General features: G+C 40.9%; 1 protein-coding gene across 4 annotated transcripts in view; it reads left to right on the top strand.

Moving 5' to 3' along the window:
* LOC134911364 (uncharacterized) overlaps positions 1-17,337 on the top strand; it is a 284,834-nt gene that overhangs the window by 71,639 nt on the left and 195,858 nt on the right. Inside the window, exon 2 of one of the 4 annotated variants that reach the window (XM_063919610.1) lies at positions 1,453-1,642. The exons of the other annotated variants lie outside the window; for them this stretch is intronic. The gene's annotated coding sequence lies outside the window, so the exon portion shown is untranslated. The remainder of the gene's footprint in view (positions 1-1,452; positions 1,643-17,337) is intronic. 4 annotated transcript variants of the gene reach the window in all.

The following is a 17,337-nucleotide window of genomic DNA, read 5'->3' as shown; positions in this document are numbered from 1 at the left end:
AAGTTGTAAGGTATTGTATTTTTCCACCATAGAATATTTCTCACAGTAATTGAGTCCTGATTTTTGGGTGTAACCCTTTGTATTAATCGGGCCATGTACCCTGCAATACTTCCATCTGGTTTAATTTTCCTGCAGAACACCCTTATGTTTAGCTGTTTTGTGAAGACTTGGTCTCTGAATAAAAGTTCACATATTGTTTTCATTATGCAATTGAATCTCTTTGTCTATTGATGACTTCCATTCAGACTAGTTGACTATGCTTCTTGAATATCTAGAGGCTCAAAGAATGCAATGTTTGTAATGTAAATTCCTCACCATACCTCTTAGGTGGCTTGCCGATATTTGATATAGCAGAAGACCTTTTCTGTGGCTGAACGTCCACGCTGGTAGCCTCTAGTTCAAATACATGTCCAGCTGCTGGCATGTTCATTGACACATACTTGTTCTGCATATCAACTTCTATCTGTTTCTTTGAAGATAACATCTCTAGAATTCAATTTGCTTTCATGGCATTAGCAAAGCATGATGCACTTAACTAACTTTGAATCCAGCTTGCATTTTCTTTATTTTAGTATATGGACACAGGTAATAATCCAAAAACTTTGAGATGCTTTACATTGGCATTTCTCTTTGACACACTTTAATGGGTGTTACAGTATGTCTTTTAGGGTAACTGTGTGAGAACAGTTCTTAAGATAAACTGCTATGGACAGGGCTTTCACCCAAAACTACAGGTCTAGTCCTGCTTCCTTTAGTATACATCTTCTCTCTACATGAGTGTACAGTTTGCCCCTTCACTGACACTGCTTTGCTCAGGAGTATAGACAGTGGTCAATTAATGCTCTATTCCATATCTTCTCAAGATTTGTTCCACTACTCTGTTAAAATATTCTCCACCATAATCAGATCTCAGGGTCTTGAGTCTGTGATCTGTTTGATCTTCTACAATCCTCTTGTAACTTGCAATCTTTATCACCACTACAGATTTCTCTCTGACGAAGTACACGAGTCATCCTTATGAAGTAATCTATAAATATCACAAAGTACTGTATCTGTATTCACTTACAGACTTTGCTTCCATTAGACCACACACCTGAATGTACTATCTCAAGTGGTTTTGTAGCTCTGCTTGCTGAAATGGTTGATGATTTATGTTTTCCTAATACGTAGCTCTCACATACAGGTTTCACTGTGTTAGTCTTTGACCATTCCGTTCCATAGCTTCTGAACACTGTCATATCCATAGTGACCAAATCATCTATATCTGAATTCTAGTGACTGTGACTCACTTGTCATCATCATCGTGTAACAGTGCTGTGTATTAAGAGTACAATTAAGCGTGTATTTAGAACGTACAATTGCTGACACCTTTTGCTTGTAGCTATAACAGTCCCTTTTCTGTTTCTAACAATGCACTTTAGTTGAGTGAACTCTGTGACCTTTATGTTCTAGGACACTGATGAAATTAAGATTTGTTCTCATTTCTGGTACATGAAGCGTAATCTGGTCCCGGCAGTCAAAATACAGACACTGGAATCCTGACACTGATTGGAATGCCAATGCCAGCATCCTGAATAGGGAAACAATACTGCAGTCCTGACAGCTGGAATCCCAATTGACTGTTTGCTGGGCCACCAGAGAGGTAAGCCACAGGGGGTAGTTAGGTATAGGCTGCAGCTAGAGGGTTTGGTTTAGGCTGTGGGGAGATGGGGGTTAGGATTTTGGGAGGGGGGTATGAGTTAGGCAGCCCTGGGTAGAGTTAGGATTAGGCTACAGGGGCTAGGATTAGGTTTAGACTGCGGGAAGAGGGTGTTAAGTTTGGGCACTACCAGGGAGGGTTAAGGTTAGGCTGCAGGTGGGATGGTTAGGATATGGTAAGGGAGGGTAAGGGGGCATTGGTGAAAGTTAAGTATACTTAGCTTCTTTTGTCAGTATTCTCATCATCAGTATTCCACAGTCTGCATTTTGACTGCCTGCATCCCCAGCACTGGGAATTTTGAACCCAACCCCATGAAGCATGTCTTGGATTTCTGTGACTTGTTCTTGTTCTAATTTTTAAACAAGCTTTAATTGTCTCAAGTTGAGTAGCTGTAAGGACTAAATATCCAGTTCCTTTGATAGTGATATGGTTATTTTTGGTGAACCATTCCTAATTGCCATTGAAATGCCTCATTGCACCTGAATCAGTCTACCAACAGTCCTTCTGAGGCTGTCCCTAACACTTAGGGCTAATACATCTTTTCTGGGGCATTTTTTGCTTTAAGTATGATTCACATTGTTTTACCTAGGATTCACATTGTTTTGCCTGCATGCAATTGGTTTGTAGCCTATCCTGTGACAATTATAGTACTTAAAAATAAACTTTCTGAATTTTTCAATTTTTATATGCAGTGCCGTAGTCTCTGCCCTTAAATGATAGAGCACACGTTCTTGAAACTGTAGTAACATTTATCTGACTGTGGTTAACTTTGCTTTGTTTACTTCCAACACAACAACTAAGAAGTCAAACTCAGGTGTCAAGTTCTGTAACATTGATATAGCAATCTCCTCAATGTCTACTTGCACTCCAACAGATATTAGTTGCCGATATACAAATCAAATTTTGTCTATATAGTCACTCATTCTGCTGCATTCACTTAATCTTGTGTAATACAATACACATCTTAAATGTATTCTCCTCAAGAGAACTCCATATTGGTTTTAGCCAACTTCTACCCTTTTATAACAAAATACACATGTTGCTCCACACTTAAGCCAGTAGTACCCATGACCCTCTCTACATCATCTGGGTTTGCACCTGCACCAGGATCTATTGTAGCCTTCAACAATCTTTCACACTTCAATTGCATTTCCAAAACTTCCAGGTTTTATAATTTTCTGCACCTTTTAGCTTGATAAACCCTATTATGGGTGTACCTCCTGTATTCATGCTTATTACAGACAAAAGTGTGTAGCTTCTGTGTGCTTAAAAGCTTCTGTACTGCTGCACTGCACTGTAAACACACTGTGCTGTCTTCACTCTGTGTTCTATGCAGCCTCTGTGTACTGACGGGATGTAGTTAGGACCCCAGCACTCGGGATCCCACCAGTCAGAATGCTGGTGCTGGACTCCCGACACCTGTCAGAATATCGATGCCGACATCCAAATTGGTGGGATCCCGAATGTAAGTATCCCAGGGAAATTAGGGTTAGGCTGCAGGAGGAGGGTTAGGTTTAGGCTGCGAGGGGGAGATTTAGGTTCAGGCTGTGGGGAGGGAGGATTAGGCTGTGGAGAGGGGAGCTTAGGGTTAGGCTGCAGGAATTGAGGGTTAGGGTTATTCTGTAAGGATCGAGGGTTAGGGTTAGAAGTAGGGTGAGGATTAGGCTTAGCAACCTCCAGTAAGTCAAGATGTCGGGGTCAGTATTATGACTGCCAGCATGCCAACTACAGGGATCCCATGCCCAACCAGTATGGACTAGCTTTTGTGCTTACACACTGTACTGGAAACACTCTGTACTGTCTTCACTCTGTGCTCTATGACAGTCTACACTACACACGTTCTTAAAATGGCGCCTGTATGCTGCTTTAGGCATTCTAGTAGATTGAACTTGGGTAATTAAACTTTTTCTAGTCCCATAACCTACTGGAAATGATGTGTGTACAGGTGTTGATATTGTAGAGTTATATAGGCACATGATAACATTTGGGTAGGGGCACCAACTTTTTATTTTCAGATTCCAAGCCAGAGCATGACCAAAACTGCAGTAGAGTTAAAACCATGTTATTTCTCTGATTTCTGGGTCCCACATGCCCTTTTATAAGCCACCTGCTCTATATGCCCCTTCATAAGCCATCTGCTCTATATATCACCAGGGCCACCACATGTCCTTTTATATGCCATAACAGCAAAGTCATGCCCCTTAGATGTCATCGGACCATTCCACAAGCCCCTTTATACAGATATGTCCTTTTATACTGTGGTTGAAGTCATGCTAAAGAGCCCCTCTCAGCGCTCCAGGTCAAAGGCAACTCACCCTTGCTGTATGTCTTTATTGTTCAAAATGTGAATTTTGTTTGCATAAATAAAACAGGTGGAAGTGGCAAAATCCATTGTGGATGGCAACATTTGTACAGCTGTGTGTAACTGAGTAAAAAGAGCTCCAGTGCAATCAACCGCTGCTTTTCCTCACACTAAGGGGGTCATTTTTCAGGGCTACGATCATGTCCATAGACATGCGGGGGTACGCCCAGCACAGGGCTATCCCGCCCCGCATGTCAGTGCCGCCCCCCGCAGAAGTGCAAAAGCATTGCACAGCGGCGATGCTTTTGCACTTTAGGAGTAGCTCCCGGCCAGCGCAGCTTTAGCGTGTTGGCCGGGAGCTACTCGTCGCTCTCCGGCCCGCAGCGGCTGCGTGTGACATCACGCAGCCGCTGCAGCCCGCCCCCCGCACGGTCCGGCCACTGGGCCACTGGGCCATTGGGCGGACCACGCCCACAAAACGGCAGCCAAACACCGCCGTTTCGTTCCCCCTGCCCAGCGACCGCCTCTGCCTGTCAATCAAGCAGAGACAATCGTATCGCAGCGACGGCCTTCTGCTGTCTTGCATGCATGGCACACTGCGGCGCTGGTGCATGCGCAGTTCTGACCCAATCGCACCGCTGCGATAAACTGCAGCGTGCGATCGGGTCACAATGACCCCCTAAGTTCTGTTGTGCTTCATCTGCATCTTTGTACATGTGTAATACCAATTCCTGTGCAGTTAAAGTTACAAACTAGCATCTCTGGTACACTATAATTTGCTTTTCACAAGGGTCTGTGATGCAACTAAGATGGAAAATGTAAAGATAAATACGGCATGCTACTCTTTTCGGAGTGCCTCAGTTGCACCAGGCATCTGTATGAGGGCATATCTGTATTCTATTTGCTCCACATGCGTTCACTATTCCTAATATTTACTGCCCTAATATTCACATCATACTCCCTATGATATTTACTGTCTGCACATAGTCTTCTAATATTCCCTGTCAGAATCTACTCCCTGTAATATTCACTGTCAGTGCTCACTTCCTGTACTATTCACTTAAGTCCTCACTCTCAGTAATATTTACTGTTAAAGTCCACTCCTACTGCCTGTCAGCAAGATAAAAGTAAAAGAATGTGTAAAAAAAATCCCTTTAAAGATACTGCACAGTATGTACAACACAGCATCAGATCGGTCCTTTATAGACATGCAACCAATCAAGAGTCTGATCAATGAGACTCCATTCCTGATTGGCTGCCCGCCCATTAAGTACGCATTCAGACAAGACATTCACTGTTGTGATTGGATCTCCTAGATTGCTGTTTCTCAGAGATGAGAGACAGGAAGAAAACCCCTAAGATGCACAGCAACTAGCGTATGACTAGTCCAATATAGTAAGTAGTTTAATGTAAAGGGCACCAGATTTATTTTATTAACATGATACCCATTTACTAGGATACCAGGAGGGGCTCAGTACGTAGGTTTTTACATTATTAATGACACTTTCACCTAAACACATGCATTAGGCATGATTTAGCTTTTCATCTTCCAAACCTTTGGACAGTAATTCCAGTGTTATAAAATGCAAAATCACTGGTAGTCTTAAATCTTTTCAAATTTGTGACAAGTATAGTTCTGTACAGTCTATGAAGTATTTAAAGACTCAAAAAGCCTACACAGGTTTGAGAGACTATAAGCACCCTGTTTTGGGAAAGGGGCTTTTCAATTCTACAACTGTAGAATTCTTCAATTAGAATTTATGCTTCTAATTTGATTTAATAAATTTGTCTGTGACCTCACTTTTCCAATCTACATAGTGGTCTGTGTCTTTATTTATTTTTTATGGTTTAAGTGGTGGGAAAATAACAAAACATATGGGTGACAAATATTTTCTAGCATACAATGAGCGGATTCGGTTTTACTCGGTTTTACTCGGTTCTCAAAACCGAATCTTATTGACTCACCGATGTCACGTGTTTTGGATAGCCAATAAGATTCGGTTTTGAGAACCGAGTAAAACCGAATCCGCTCATCACTAAGTCATTTTGTGTTTACCCTGGATTGCATCTTGCTATGTAAGTCCTGGGGGTATATTTACTAAGATCCCGATTTTGACCGATTTGGTGTTTTTTCTTCAAAGTGTCATCTCGGGAATTTACTAAACTGAAATCTCGGCAGTGATGAGGGCATTCGTATTTTTTTGGAAGTCGAAGAAAACAAATACGAATGAATACACCATCGGTCAAATACGCCTGTTATTTAATACAACTCGGTAATTTACCAAGAATTCGCATTTGTATTTTTCACGGTGAAAGGTCCATTACGTTCGTGTTAAAGATAGAATCGTAAAAATATACGAGGAAAAAATAGACCTGCTTTTGAAAAGCGTGTTTGCGTGTGTTGCACCGTCACCAAAAATTACACATATAATTGTGATACTTTAAAAGGTCAATAAGTACATGATTAACATCTCACCCTCAGAAATTGAAGAAATAACGATTATCTGCAACATTTTTATGTTTAAACCACAAATATGTTTATAAAAGTGAGAAAGTGTGTACATTGCAAACGTCAACAGACAGTGTTAACCCCACTTACACGTCTGCCATCTGCAGAGGCTTGCTTTATTTTTTACGTGTAGCCTTGGAGCAGGGACGTGCGGTGAGCTAAATAGCTCAGGAGGCACTGGCTAACCCCAGACCCAGATTTACATGCAATATATGAGCCAAAGGGTACATCTGGGCATTATACACAGGTGTAGCAGTATAAACTCCTGGAAAACTGGTGAGTTTTGATTAGAGATGTGTGGAAAGGATACACAGGTGAGGCACTTCCTCACCTGCCATAGACTTTTTACTCCAGAGTTTGGGCTATAAAAATTATTAGAATAATGCAAAGAAGATATTTCAAACAAATTATCAGTATTTTTCATATATTTTATTCAGTCAAAACTCTGGTTTAAACGTAAGTATGACAGGAAAGGCTCTGCCTCACCCCACCGCACATCACTGCCTTGGAGGCTTCAGAGGCGGGGCCAGGTACATGAGCTCTTGATCTGCTTGACCTCCTTATTGGGGAGGTCACTGGGGTATTTATTGGGGTTGTAGTTCCTGAGCTAGTGCTCACTTGTTGGGAGTGTAAAACACTTATGTTGTGGCTTAGGTTACTGAGTGTAGCATTTAATTGATTATTGGAGGCTGTGTTATTGTCTATAATTCTACCCAGACTTTCTGTAAGGCTATTGTTCCTTTCAAGGAGATGCAGGTAGTTTTGGTGTAGCCTCATTTGTTCATCCAGAATTCGCTGTAAAGTGGTCATCATGGTGCTGTTTTCTGCCCGCATTTGCTCCAGACAAGTCGCAACACGACTGGTTTCCAAATGTTCTCTGCTGAGATTTCAACTTATGCGTGGCATGTAATGTGGCAGACTTGCCAGCAGCTGATTTTGTCTTTGGAGAGTCTCTGAACTGAGCCTCTGTTGGTTTGTCCAGTTGGCCCAAAATGTCTGCTCTTCAGTTTGAGCCAGTGGTGTACTTGGGCTCATTATTGGTTGCGGACTTGTTTGTTGTGGAGGCGGGGCCACAGGTACCATACTAGGTGGCGTTGTCTGTAACGTGCGGAGATCCAGATCAAACGTGGCATCATTTTGCAGTGTCTGCTGGTCCGTGGGCATGCTGTCATCATCTGTGTGTGGTATAATGATACAACATTGTAGTAATATGCAACATGTATTTTATACTTCTATCATATAGCATTGCACATATGTTTGTAACAAAAGCCACAACAAATATTTAGCTTAACGAATGACCCTATTTTGTTTTAGGTTCGTGGTTTTGCTTGATGTAAAAACATTAGACAATCAGGAATAGACAAAAAAAACAATCATGTACAAACCCTGTTGAAGTAAGATGAGGCAGAAAACACAACATGAATGGAATAGTAGACCAACAGAGTTTTTTTTTGTTTTTTTGTAAGATCGCAGGAGCAGGGACTTCTTTCCTCATGTTCCTTTTCTTTAATTATTTACACTATCTTATACTCCATACTCCCTTTGATGGCACCTAACACCGGCTTTTCTAAACCTGTCCTATTTTGTCCTGTAGTATAACTGTGCTTTTCAAGGTTTGCTGATTTTATTATGTACTGTGTTATGGGCGCTGCGGATCCCTTGTGCCGCCATATAAATCAAGGAAAATATTAATAATAAGATTAAACCCCAATAAGCAATGATACTCATGTGCTGAAGCTTGCCCAGCAGATTATGGTATGTACGCATTATATTACTGTATACCTCAAGTGTGCACTCATGTAGTTTGGTTGCTTTAGTGAGGAGGTGTTCAGGCCTTTACATTAATGTTTGTTTTATTTGAAAAACGAATTATACTGACGCTACATTACTGTGTGTTTGTTTTGTTGACATAATTATCAGAAGTACACTGTGTTTGAAATTGTAAGTGTTCAGATGTGTTATTTTATGGACTCAACAGCCAGATGAGGGGATTCTGGTTCGCGTGTTGGGGACGGTGCTAGTAAATCTGATGGTGGCCTTGAGGACACAGTAGAGATGCGTCTGTGAGGGGGAGATGCAGATGTGGGCCTCGGGAGATCTGGGCGTGGTCTTTTCAACGCCACGTGTTTGCGGCTGGATGTTGGTTGTCCTGTGTGCATTTGCAGACTAAGATGGGACTATGGAAAAACGTAATACTGTACATTAGGGTATTTTCATAAATATATTTTGGCTAAAAAAACCATAAAGGATACTTTACCTGTAGCAGCAGCATCCTACTGTGCAACATTTGTCCTGCTACTACGGCCTACTCTTCTTTGTGACACTGAAAAATATTTTGCATTATGGTATGTATTTTTGCCAAAACAATTACAACATGATAATCAACATTAGCCATGTAGCCATTAGGAAAAGCAAAACCATACCTGTGTTTTGACAATTGATATTAAAAATAGGCCGCCATATATTGTCGTCAGCAAGTACAGATACAATATACATCTAAAAATACAACAACATGACCACACCTGCTTACTTTACCAAAAAAAACTATGCTTACTACAACATAGATGTTTGCCACAAACAAGGAATGTGCAGTAAAACACTACATAACAAATGCTATATCCAAATACCACATATGCTTACAACTTATACATACAGTAGAACTTACAAAAATCAGCTGCAGCAAATATACCATCTGATACTGAAATACCAATCCATGCTAAGCACATTCAACATAAATGGATTAAGGTAATGGTTACAACTAGGAACACAACGTTTTACACACATCACTACTTAAACAATTTGTATCAGACAACGTTAGCCAATATTAATAGGTTTAAACATAAAACTATAAAACTGGGAACATACAAACTGCAATAATTTTAGTATGGTCTGATCCCCATATGGCACACATAATGTTTCCTTTTACAGAAGGAAAATGATGCCGAAAAAAAAAAAACAAAAAAAAAAACAATACACACAAACATTTCATATGTAATAAATAATACATATCCCTCACACACAAACACATTAAAACAACACATCCTCAAAGCAACAAATATGCCAAACACTAAAAACAGTTTTGTCCACATTAAAACACATTTTTTAACCAATTAAACTGATAAGAACAAACAAAACAATACTCACCATCCTGCCTGGGCCAATCAGAATCTCTGACATGAGTGGCATGGACAACTTTGTGTGGAATAATGCGAAGCACGGGCTCCTCCCACTCAGCATATGCGGCAATGAAAGGATGGCCACCCCCAGTTTGTCGGGCTGACTTTGCCTCCTTGGCCATCTTTGCCTTTACCCTGCGCTTTATGTCATAAAATCTCTTTCGACAAGTGTCCTCAGTCCACCTCACCACACCCTCACAGTTCACTGCCGAAACTACTTGACCCCACAGCACAGCCTTTCTGCGAGATGTCACCTTGGAGGCCTGAGGGCCAAATAGGTGCCGATGATGCCGCATTAGCTCATTCACCAATTCCACATTTTCTGCGTGACTAAATTTTACATTTCTGCCTGTCTTCGTAGTGGTGCGTGGCTGCGGAGTGGCATTAGCATCCATCTCACTCTCACTGGAGGCCGCAGCAGCAACCTCACCCTCCTCCTCCGCCTCACTAACCTCCTCCCTCTCACTCACCTCCTCCACCTCACTCACCTCCTACACCTCACTCACCTCTGACTGGGACATAATAGACACTAACAACAATTAACACAGAGGGGGAAAAAAACACAAAACACACTCCTCCTCTACCACTACACAACACACAACAAACACACACACACACACACACACACACACACACACGAACAAGAGACTTTAAAAAAAAAATAACAAACACCAAAAATTAGACAAAATTTTAAAATACTATACAACAATAATCACAGGACTTTTCACACACACAATACAGCACTCACCAATCAATTTCTCACTCCAAAAACGCAATCCAACTCTCCACAAACTAACACCACTTCCTCTCACCTCTCCTATAGCTAAACCCACGAGGTCCGGCTGGTTTGGGGCGGTTTTATACTAATCAGCAGACACTCCTCCAACACAAACAGAACCAATCATGTTTGAGTGACAAAAACGGAAGCTGCAAAAACCGCGTATGTGAACTACATAAAAACACTGCCGCGAAGGACAAATACGAATCCGTAATCTCAATCTAAATACTACGGCCGCAAACTTAAAACACAACCGTAAACTTTGAAAAACAAATACGAATCACATCGACATCGGAATATACAAAAGAAGCCAATTCGGCAGCTTAGTAAATTATATGCACTTTTTTCAAAAAGTTGAAAAAAAACACGAACAATGTAATTCGAGTTTAAACTCCCTTCAAATCACTGCAAATACGAATCTTAGTAAATATACCCCCTGGTTTTGTCTTTGCAAAGTTTTATTAAGACCACATTTTTTAATATATTTGTAGGTCACCTTGTTTTGGTATAGTACCTGACTCGAAGGCAGCCTATTGGATCATCAGCTGGATAGTTGACAATTGGCTGTGTTGAGTTGTTTTGAAAGCTTGCTTTTGACATTGGTGTTCTCTGGATTTTTTTTTAGAACAAATATTTTGTATGCATTATAATTTTATAGCCATTTTTATAGGCATTTCAAATGGATGTATGACTTGTTTTTTCATGTTTATTCAAGCTTTCCCAGTTTCATTGCTGAGTCTGTAGATACACTATCATTAGTACATAATAGATAACACACATGAAAAACTTTATAACTTCACATAGTTACTATCAGTGCTACCTTTAAAAAAAGAAAGGCTGTAAAAATGTTAAAAAAAAGGCATTAGTGGTACTGTACTTACCTAAAGTTATGAATTGTTACAAGGTTTATAATAGCTCTCCTACTGAGTGTTCAGATGCTTTTCTGACATATTTTCATTATTTTATAACTTTTTTGTGGACTTGGTTATAAGAATTACAAACAGTGACGTGTGGCCTTTCCTGTCATACTAATGTATGCGCCAGAGTTTTGACTATATACCGTATGAAGAATACAAAGAATATATTATAAATCTCTTCTTTATATTATTGTAATTACTTTTATAGTCAAAACTCTTGTCCGCACATTTCTGATCAAAACTCACCTCATTTCCAGCATATTATACTGCGGTAGCTTTGTGTAATGCCCACATGAACCCTTTGGCTCATATATTGTGTGTAGATCTGGCTTTGGTATCAGCCAGTTCCTCCTCAGCCATTTACCTCACTGCACGTCCCTGATTATAAAGTTTACCCCAGGGCCATGAAGAGGTCCAGGGTGGGGAGGGGAAGAATTAGGGGAGATATAACCAATCAGATGAGGTGTAACCACACCCCATAAAAAAATAAAAACCTAAACAAAAACTCTACTTGCAGTGCAATGCACTCAGCCCAAGGGGGGAGGCCCAGGGGAAGTGGGGCAGCAGCTCAAGGTAGGACCTTCTCTTTGCTCACAACCGCTGGCTGCGCCTGTATAGCAGTGCAGCCTTCTCCTCTCTCATTGGCTTGGTCCAGGTTCAATCCTTCCAGAGGCTGGGAAAAACACTGTCAGGCAGGTCCCACCAACGCGTTTCGTTGCATAACTGCAACTTTTTCAAGGTGCTAATAGTCCTGCCAGTAATGGTTTATATACTCTACCAACATGGTTGCTCATTAGCATGTGTAATTGGTTGTGACCACCTGTTTGCATTATGTGACCAAAATAATGACAGACATAGGAGTTGGAACAATTCATAGTATAAACATATACATAAATCACTATACTAAAAAACATTTTTAATAAAATGTAAGAAAATAAAAACTAAATCTTAGTGAGATCCGATCACATGACCACTATCATTATCATTTGAAAAAGGGAATCAGGAAAAACTGGATTATTAATCCATATCTAAAGGGTTACTCACGTAGCTGTTAGACTAGAAGTCTATTCCATATATTTAGAGAGATCACAATATAGTGAAGGACATCCCCTCACTGCTGATTCTAATAGTATTAATTAAACTATATCTAGTGGGGAGTCCGAACACATAGAGAGGGCGACGTGGACGGGACGCCGTTCTCACCCCGTCATCCCTCCGCGTCAGCATACACTCCTGTGTATCTCAATTACCATAGTGACGCTTGCGCGTCATCCCGGGCGCAGCACCATGATGACGCGATCCCTGTCACCAGGCGCCACGTCATCTCCCCGCGTCTCCACAGTCAGTGATGCGAATGGGGCGTTACTCCCATCGCGTCATCCATCTGTGTCCGTCGTGTTGAGGGGTTGTCATGGTGACATTACCGCGTCACTACACTACACCCGTGCGCCAGAACGATACAAAACGGCCCCAGTGCTGGAAAAAATGAAGCATAAAGATATAACAACATGGCACCAGTATCCAGGTGGCACGTTGTCTCCCCATTTTCGGAGATTTACTACATGATTGTAGCAAATATAATTTGCCATGGTGACATCCATTATCCGATGTCTCCTAGGCAGCTGATTATCATCGCAAAAAAACAGATTTAAACACGTCCTGTATAATCAAATAGATCTCACTATTTTCTGTAAGACAGCCGTAAATTTAGCAAATTAATCTCCATGAAACCACCAATCATTTAGACATAACAATAAGCGAATAGTTATCGATTATAATGTATAATAGGTCAACACATATAATATAGTAGAATGATACGGTAGCCTGATAGTAATACTTTATAAGAGGGGTACATTCAATTAAATAGACAAATCACCAATATTCACAGGGACCATACGTATATCTCATAAACTGTTGGATACTTATCCCCATACGGACCACCCACATATTCCCAGAAGAACCCTAACTATTCCTATTGATAGAGAAGAAAAGTATACATTAGCCAGTTTTATGAACTGTGACACAAGTTATATAATTTACCTTCTTACATGTGGTTGCAATCAAAAATACGTGGGACGTACTACTAGGAGTATTAAAGTTCGATTTATGGAGCATCGTCGAAATATTATAAACAAATTTCCCACGCATAGTGTCTCTAGACACTTTAGAGACAAACATGGTGGTGACCCTAGTTCTCTGGGTTTGATAGCAATTGAACATGTTACAGTGACTAAGAGAGGTGGGGATCGATACAAAAACCTGTGTAAACAAGAACTTTACTGGATGTATAGACTAGATACTGTCTATCCATCTTGATTAAATGAGATGGTCGAACTCAATCCAGTATTGTGATTCTGAACCTTCCCCCTTGGTTGCCTTCCCTCCACCCCTTTCTCCGTATCGACTGTATATATTAAGTAGTACGTATTATTGTTTTAGATAACCTGGGTCTTTCCAAATTGAATAAGTATTATCTGTCTATATATAACTTCGCATATAATTAGGTGGGTGGTCCGTATGGGGATAAGTATCCAACAGTTTATGAGATATACGTATGGTCCCTGTGAATATTGGTGATTTGTCTATTTAATTGAATGTACCCCTCTTATAAAGTATTACTATCAGGCTACCGTATCATTCTACTATATTATATGTGTTGACCTATTATACATTATAATCGATAACTATTCGCTTATTGTTATGTCTAAATGATTGGTGGTTTCATGGAGATTAATTTGCTAAATTTACGGCTGTCTTACAGAAAATAGTGAGATCTATTTGATTATACAGGACGTGTTTAAATCTGTTTTTTTGCGATGATAATCAGCTGCCTAGGAGACATCGGATAATGGATGTCACCATGGCAACTTATATTTGCTACAATCATGGAGTAAATCTCCAAAAATGGGGAGTCAACGTGCCACCTGGATACTGGTGCCATGTTGTTATATCTTTATGCTTCATTTTTTTCCAGCACTGGGGCCGTTTTGTATCGTTCTGGCGCACGGGTGTAGTGTAGTGATGCGGTAAGTCACCATGATAACCCCTCAACACGACAGACACAGATGGATGACGCGATGGGAGTAACGCCCCATCCGCATCACTGACTGTGGAGACGCGGGGAGATGATGTGGCGCCTGGTGACAGGGATCGCGTCATCATGGTGCTGCGCCCGGGATGACGCGCAAGCGTCACTATGGTAATTGAGATACACAGGAGTGTATGCTGATGCGGAGGGATGATGGGGTGAGAACGGCGTCCCGTCCACGTCGCCCTCTCTATGTGTTCGGACTCCCCACTGGATATAGTTTAATTAATACTATTAGAGTCAGCAGTGAGGGGATGTCCTTCACTATATTGTGATCTCTCTAAATATATGGAATAGACTTCTAGTCTAACAGCTACGTGAGTAACCCTTTAGATATGGATTAATAATCCAGTTTTTCCTGATTCCCTTTTTCAAATGATAATGATAGTGGTCATGTGATCGGATCTCACTAAGATTTAGTTTTTATTTTCTTACATTTTATTAAAAATGTTTTTTAGTATAGTGATTTATGTATATGTTTATACTATGAATTGTTCCAATCCCTATGTCTGTCATTATTTTGGTCACATAATGCAAACAGGTGGTCACAACCAATTACACATGCTAATGAGCAACCATGTTGGTAGAGTATATAAACCATTACTGGCAGGACTGTTAGCACCTTGAAAAAGTTGCAGTTATGCAACGAAACGCGTTGGTGGGACCTGCCTGACAGTGTTTTTCCCAGCCTCTGGAAGGATTGAACCTGGACCAAGCCCCCGCTGTGGTTTTCCAACATTTGGACCCTTAAAGAATTTCCTATTATACCGTGGAGGATCTACATCTACCACCCTCTGAGGAACAGCCGTTTGCGGACGCAGATTCACCTAATTACCTCAAGGGATGCTGGTGGTAACTATAACTCACGGATAGGACATTGGGCCCTTAAACCCAAGGGGACTTTTATAGGAACAGGTTCCATGCATTACTAACCTCCTACAAGGATTTACAATACTGGGAAAAACACCATTTCTGATTTAGATCTGATTTCATGTGGCAGCTGCCACTTATGTGCACTTTATTCAATTACTTTTTAATATACTCAAATTATATGTTTTAATAAAATGATAAATGTTTTCATGTGACCAAGTTTGCATTTGTGACCATTAGGCGCTGTACTTCTTTGTTTACCAGCTCTCTTCTGCCTAACATCATGATGGATTTGGACATTCCAAGGTGCTTCTTGGTTATCCCTGTCTCCATTATGTGCTTTATGTCATAGCACAAATTACAGTAGTTATTTAACGGTGTTTATATATATCTCTATTTCTAGGAGAATATTAGTAGAGCCTGCCAGATAATTTTACTGTAGAAAAAATATATTCCTTTCCTTTACATATTTACTAATAATTCATTATTTATCTAGAAACTTTATCCCAATAGGACTCAAACCACTTTACATTATTACACACAGATAGTGCCCTGATGGGAATTAGACTTCAGCACTGTGTCAGCAATGCTAACTATTATGCCATCATGATAGCAGTAATTTGTTTTACTTAATAAATAGCAGACACAACTTCCTATAATCTTGATTTCAGTGGGACAGACCCGCATATTGGTCACTGTCCTGTGCGCATCATCAGCACTGTGCTGGAAGAGGCTGGAGGCTGCCCATCAGCTCCTGGAGCACTGGGCAGGCCTACAGTGTGATAAGAATGGGGTTATAACACGCAGTCATACCCCTAAAACATGCGCACGCACCAAGGTCCTGATTCCATCCTCCCTAATGGGAGTAATGCAAAGAGATAGAAATCATCATATCTGCTGTCAACCTCCAATTAGGCAGTTGCTGGTGTCTGGTTTTAGAAAGTCATGAGGTCATATCCTGTTAAGAGCTGAGGTGCTTTGCGTCCACTTACACTGCATCGTATCTTTACAGATGCACTTGACCATTGATATTGAAGGGAGCATAGAAAACATACATATGATTACAAAGGGCTTTATTTACATAGCAGCGCCTTTTGTAAGCTGCCACTTCCAGGCACACTGATTCCCTGCGCATTGGAGGTGAACATTTAAAAAGTGTCTCACAGTCAGTGTAAAGCAGGGCCGGATTAAGGGAGGGGCGACAGGGGCAGTCATCCCAAAGTTCCCACACATTAACCTTTGGTCAGGCGCAACTGATCTAATGGGCACAGCTCTCACAATTTTCCAGCCCCTTCTCCTCCTAGTCAACAGTGCCCTTCCCCCGCAGTGTTGTGTAGCTGTCACATATCTAATAATGTTTTATAACATATAGGTCAGTTTTGTCTCAACCTTCCACAGTGAACGTAGTGAACAAAGTGATCTACCAGGCACATTATTTTTTCTATCATACCTTAGTGATGATGAAAAAATTAGAAAAGTTTCATAACTGTCAGAATGACTTTCTTTGAATAAAATGCCACTGTTTTCCATAAACTATTCATTTAATTTGTTTAAACCCCTTAGAAATTTTGTTTCTGGATGATTTAACAAAAATGAAGACATTTTTATGTTACAAATGCATTATTTTTAGGTTGTGCCTATTGGGATCATTGTACCTGTTTATGTGACTTCGAACATAGTGTTTGACAGAAGGTTAAGGACCCCCACATAGCACTGTGTTAAGCGGAGACGTCCTCTCCGGTGGCTCAGCTGTTCGGTCGTCGAAGGATATCCTTCATCTAGAGTCAGTCTCGTAGGATAGGGATGTAAAATCCTGCGAGACAGTGACAACGAACTGGTCGCGTCTGCTGGTGGTGCGGCATATGTTGCAGTGTCCATGTACAGGGGTGGATATGTTTGTATCCAGAGGGTGGGGGTGGGGGTGGGGGGCGGGATGCTCAGGATTTGCCAACACTCTAACTAGTGGGGGATCCCAAAAATTCATTGCCCTTGCCCCCC

Source organism: Pseudophryne corroboree, chromosome 4, assembly GCF_028390025.1.
Source record: "Pseudophryne corroboree isolate aPseCor3 chromosome 4, aPseCor3.hap2, whole genome shotgun sequence".
In the NCBI taxonomy this organism is placed as follows: domain Eukaryota; kingdom Metazoa; phylum Chordata; class Amphibia; order Anura; family Myobatrachidae; genus Pseudophryne; species Pseudophryne corroboree.
This window is presented reverse-complemented; position numbering and strand designations above follow the sequence as displayed.